Source organism: Microcebus murinus, chromosome 15, assembly GCF_040939455.1.
Source record: "Microcebus murinus isolate Inina chromosome 15, M.murinus_Inina_mat1.0, whole genome shotgun sequence".
Lineage (NCBI taxonomy): Eukaryota > Metazoa > Chordata > Mammalia > Primates > Cheirogaleidae > Microcebus > Microcebus murinus.
In genome coordinates, this window is record NC_134118.1 from 33995191 (window position 1) to 34001251 (window position 6061).

The following is a 6061-nucleotide window of genomic DNA, read 5'->3' on the forward strand; positions in this document are numbered from 1 at the left end:
TGCAGCCAACTGCCTCTGTGGTTTGGCTACAAGTGCCTCTCTTTTTCATACGCTGCCTGAGCTCCAGAGCTTTCCATAATCGTTAAGTGTAAGTAAGGCAGGATTACAATCAGGATGAGTTACCCTCATTTATAAAAACTGCACCTAAAGACTGGTTTTTCTGTTTTTGTCTTCTTCCCTGTGAGTCTTCCATCCTCTTACATCTCTCCTTTGGGATGATGAGATTTTTGCATAGGCAATAGAAGTCAAAAGGTGTGTAATTCATGCAGGCTCCATCTAACTTGAGGAGAATGGAGAGCCATTAAGCAGAATGTAGCATTAGTATTAATGGCATGCATTAGCGTTAACGACACATTAAAGATACCAGAATTATTTTCTGAGACCATGAAAATGACAAATGTTTGCTATTTAACATTATTACATGAGTGAGAAAGGGAGTTTTAGGCTCCTATAAAATATTAAGGTAATGGAAAAAGTGTTGTTTTTGCCTACTGATCCCAGATTTTTAGGAAGTACTTAAGACTGTGGAGTAGTCTAAGTCTATCAGGAGAGAATTGATGCTATTTTGCTGCTAGTAGTTAATAATGGTTCTAAGATAAATCCATTAGCGCTGTCTCCACAGAGTATGTAACGCATCAGAGCTAAAGCATTCGTCTGTTCACATTTATTCAAATGTCAGCAGAATAGAAATGGATTGAGGTTTCCATAGAAACCACTCGTGATTTTAGATGTTTCCCAGGGCATTTGGTTACATTAACTGTTGGGAGAAAGAAGTATATATATATCATGACTTTCATTAATGCTATTTTCCTTCCCTGTTATTAATAGAAGTTGATTGGTGGAGTTACCACATCCGCCTTTGTTTTCTGGAATTTTTGGCAGTCCCTCTTTCAGCCTTTCCCCTCCAGCTGAGAAAATGGAATGAGCCACTTCTAAACCTGACAAATCTTGCCCATTCGTGGTAGCTGTTCAGATAGCATTTCTTCTCTTTTGACCAGAAAGGAAGTTTGAACATTTCTTACCTAGAAATTTATGTAAGTCATTGCTTATTCAGGATTTATATTATCTCTATGAAATGCCACCAATATAAGAAGTTAAGGACAATTGCAAAGACTCTATGAACCCAATTAACAATAACAAAAGGATTTCATGGCATTAGTAAAATTTTCAGGTTGTAGGCCAGGCACAGTGGCTCACACCTATAATCCTAGCACTCTGGGAGGCTGAGGCAGGAGGATTGCTCAAGGTCAGGAGTTCGACACCAGCCTGAGCAAGAGCGACACCCCCATCTCTATTAAAAATACAAAAAAATTAATTGGCCAACTAAAAATATATAGAAAAAATTAGCTGGGCATGGTGGCACATGCCTGTAGTCCCAGCTACTCAGGAGGCTGAGGCAGAAGGATCGCTTGAACCCAGGAGTTTGAGGTTGCTGTGACTGAGGCTCACGCCAGGGCACTCTAGCCTGGGCAACAGAGTGAGACTTGAGGTCAAGAGTTTAAGATCATACTGAGCAACAGCAAGACCTTGTCTCCACAAAAAAAAAATAGAAAAATTAGCCAAACATAGTGGCATGTGCCAGTAGTCCCAGCTACTCAGGAGGCTGAGGCAGAATAATTACTTGAGTCCAGGAGTTTGAGGTTGCAGTGAGCTATGATGATGCCACTGTACTCTACCCAGGGCAACATGAGCAAGACTGTCTCAAAAAAAAAAAAAAAAAAAAAATTCAGGTATAGATCCCAAGATTAATGACAATCAAATATTACAATAGCACACTTACAATCAGACACTAGCTAATTAACTGCATGGAGGAATAATGTCTTTTCCCATACTATAAAAAGAAAAATTAAAGAGAAAAAACAAACAATTCCACTCAGAGAGAATACAATGACTCAGGTGCATGACTAAATGCCATGCTTTTCTGTAAGTTAAATGAGAACATGAAAAGCTTCTAGTGTTCTTCAAAAGGTATGATCAATAAAGAAAAGTCAACATAAAATAAAAATAGTAATAACAAACAACAAAAGATAGGCCTTGGAGTACCTGAGGGCAGCCTGGTGTAGCTGAAAAAACAGGCATGAACTCTGAAGTCTGACAGCTCAATTGACATCTCCCCATGGCCACTTAGGATCTGGGATAAATCCCTTAATCATTATACACATCAGTTTTCTCATGTATAAGGTGAGAACAATAATTCCTACCTTGTGATGTTGTTATAAAGATTAGAGATACAGACACGGTTCCTTCTTATCAGTGTACTCTATATCTGAAAACCTACAGTCATGAGGTTGAGCAGGAATGCAAAATTCTTCATATCATGGAACCTCTCACTAAAGAACTAGTCTCTTATAAAATTAGTATCCATTCAAACATTTTCCCAAGAAAACGGACCCTAGCATAATCCATTTTCCCATTTTCCCAAGATGGACCCTAGCATAATCCTCAGATTATGTTTCAAAATACTTGACAATCTTTAGCTGATTATATGAAGTTTAGAATATTTCATGTAATTATAGTGCTCATTGATAACCAAGTAATAATATTATTACATATGTTGAGAAGGTACAGGATTTTGTGAAGTAAATAAAAGTGATAATGAGAATTATAGAGACAGCATAGCATAGACTAGTGCCAGACTACACAGATTCGAATAGGAGATCTACCAGTTACCAGATGCATAACGTTGAGCAAGTATCTTTCCTGTGCCTCAGTTTCCCCATTTATACAATAAAAATGATAATTCTGTCTGCTGCAAGGATTTGTTACAAGAATTAAAGTTAACATTTTGTAAAATGCTTAGCACAATGCTTGATCAATCATAATAAACACATGAATGTGTATTAAGTAAAAATAGAAACAAACAAAATAACTCCACAGTGAAGCCATTTAAAAATGAAGTAACATGATTAAAAACTGAAGAAAACCTAGAAGGTCCTTGACAAGATAAAAAAAAAAAAACCAGTCATGATTTGAATATCAAAAAGGTTAGGAGACATTTGTAAAAATAGCTCTGGAATATTTCACACACACAAAAATGACCAGGGTTGTTATTGGGCTGCAAACATCCAGTGTGAGGTTGTGGTAGCTGGCCCCCAAGATGGCCCTGCGTGAGTCCCACCTTGGTGTAATTCCCGCCTCCCAGGCTGGGTCTGCAACTAATTGCAGAAGACATGGTATGTTTCAAGGTTCAGTTACAAAAGACACTACTGTGTCCATCTTAGCCATTCCCTGGCCCACTCCCTCAATCTCAGGAGTTAGCTGTCATAAGTGGTGCTTTGGAGAAGTCCAGCCCTCTGCTGAGGTTCTGAGCCTTTGTCCCAAAGCCTGAGAAGAACTGAAGGCTCTTGCCAACAGCCACGTGAACTTGAGATCAAATCCTCCAACCCCAGTTAGCCCTCAGATGACTGCAGCCACGTCCACAGCTTGTCTGCAGCCTCATCAGAGACTCTGAGCCAGAACCACCCAGCTGAGCTGTCCTCAGACACATGCCCCACAGAAAACGGTGTGAGATAATAAAAATTAGATTATTTTTGAGATGCTCAGTTTGAGGGTTATCTTTTATGCAGTGATATATATCTAACATAGAGTTGAAGGAAACTACATGTGTTATTTAGCATATTTGATGAAAAAAATTGCATTCTCACATATAGATGCAATTCATAGTGTTTATTCTAAGAATTAGAAGATCCTTGTCACCTTCACTTTTCAAGTCAATTTTTAAAAACTTCTTTTTTTTTACTGTTTAATAGATAATTCTGATCTCTCTTTTAACTGACCTAAAAACCTTTACAACCTATGTGTTCCTTACTTAGCGCATATTCTACTCTTCCCCCTTTTCTTCCTCACTCCGTCCACACTCACTTCCTTTATGTTTCTGGAACATGCCACACACATTTCCACCTCAAAGCCTTTGCATTGAATATTCCTTCTCTCTTAGCTTCTCTTCCCCCAGATATCTGAATATCCACATGGTCACTTTCTCCTCCAAGTCTTCCCTCAAACGTCTCCTCATTGGCAAGGCCTGTCCCCACCAGCCTACTCTTAATTGCAGCACCGGCCCTCACACGAGTCTCCTTATCCTGTTTTATTGTCCTTTAACACTTGTACAGGTTCAGCATCTCTAACCTGAACATCCAAAAGGCTCCCAAATCTGAAACTTCCTGAGCTCACAGTGGAATCACATCACAAGTGGAATATTTCACAACTGACCTCATGTGACCAGTCGCAGTCAAAACTTTGTTTCATGTACATTAAAAATATGGAATAAAGTCACCTCAGACTATGGGTACAACTTGTATATGAAAGATAAAGGCATTCTATATTTAGACTCGGATTTCATCTGTGAGTTATCTCATTATGTATATGCAAATATTCTAAAATTAAAAAAAAATCAAAATCCAAACACTTCCTGTTTCAAGCATTTTGGATGAAGAATACTCAACCTGTAGTGATTTTATTGCACATCTCTCCTCACTAAACTACCAGCTCCGTGAGAGTAGGGATTTTCATCTCCTTAGTTACGTACACATCAATGTATCCTTATTGCTAGAACAATGCTGACATTGAGTAGGTGCTCAATAAATATTTGTTGATGTGAGCTTATGAAGTGAGTTTAGTTCAAATGGCTTTTTCCCAATACCAATTATCCTGGGGTAAAGATGATTTCTTACATTTAAATTTTTTTACTAACCGGGCCGTTGATAAACAGGACCTATGGTCTGAAAGCAAACCTCAGTTACAAAGGAAATGTATATGCTTGAGTGAGTTACAAGAAATAGTTAGATGCAAAAGAACTGCTGAGGTTAACATGAACAATGATCTGTGAACTTATTATCTAAATTTTTATCACCCTACTTTCCAAGAGCAATATATTTTGTTATGGATGCACAAAAAAAAACTCCTGTGTCTTTCCTCAATACCTAGAAGACAATTCTTACGTTAATATTATTATTTTTACTACCCATTTTGCATCAGAGCATATTATAACTCACTGTAGTTAGGTAAAAACTAATGACATAAATCAGATGTTGGTTCTAAAAATCTAAGAGGGCTGTGACATGAATTTCAAAGACATCTGGAATCCTCGTTTAGAATAGATTAAAATAGAAAGGCCCATTAGAGCCAGCTTCATGGATGTACGATCTGTATAGGAGCCAGTGCTTAGAAGGCTCCATTGCTTGTGTTAATGCTCTACTGCTGCCATCTTAAATTCTTAATGATTTATGAAGAAGGACCCTTCATTTCCACTTTACACTGGGCCCTGCAAATTATGTACCCGGCTCTGAGGCCAAGAGAAGACAATAGTCCTCAGCTTCTACTCACTGTCCAAGGATATAAGCAGAAGATGGAATGCCCAGAAAGGCAGACAGAATTTCCTCCAAGGTAGATACCCCAACCCTTTTTCCATTTTCGCCTTGCGTGGAGACAAGCGAAGAAACAGCAGCAGTGGGCTACTGTTCACTACTCCAAGTGTGGCCTGGCTCACCGGAAGTGGCAGGGCCAGCTGGAAGCTGGACAGAAAAGCAGAGTCAGGACCCTCTCTACAACTCTTGGATCTGATTTTGCATCCCCCACGCACATTCAATTCTGAGAAACAAGAGCTGTGCTGTTCCCAGAGTCATCCGTGACGCCTGTGACAACGGACATTGGAAGTTGCCCTTTCTCCTTAAAGGAGAGTTTTTTCCTACGGCACACTAGAAAAATCTTTAACCTGAGATGTTGCCAGACTGAGATGTTAACTGATGTGAGCATTACTTTTGTTCCTTCTGCAGTCCATTCTCGAGGACTGAGTTAATAAGAAGTGAAATGGTTTGAAAAAACAAAAATAAAAGCAAGGTGAAAAAATGTGCAAAGCATGGGTTATTATGAACTAAGCTAAACAGGTGGAAAGCCATGTAATAATAATAAAATGGAAAAAAAAAAAAACCAGCTACCTTAGAAATAAAATAAATTGCTAACATTGAGCACTGAAAACGTGCCAGACTTCTTATACACCATTTTACATGAATTATTTAAATTTCATCACAAACGTAAGAAGTAAGTGCTATCTCTATCTTCCTTT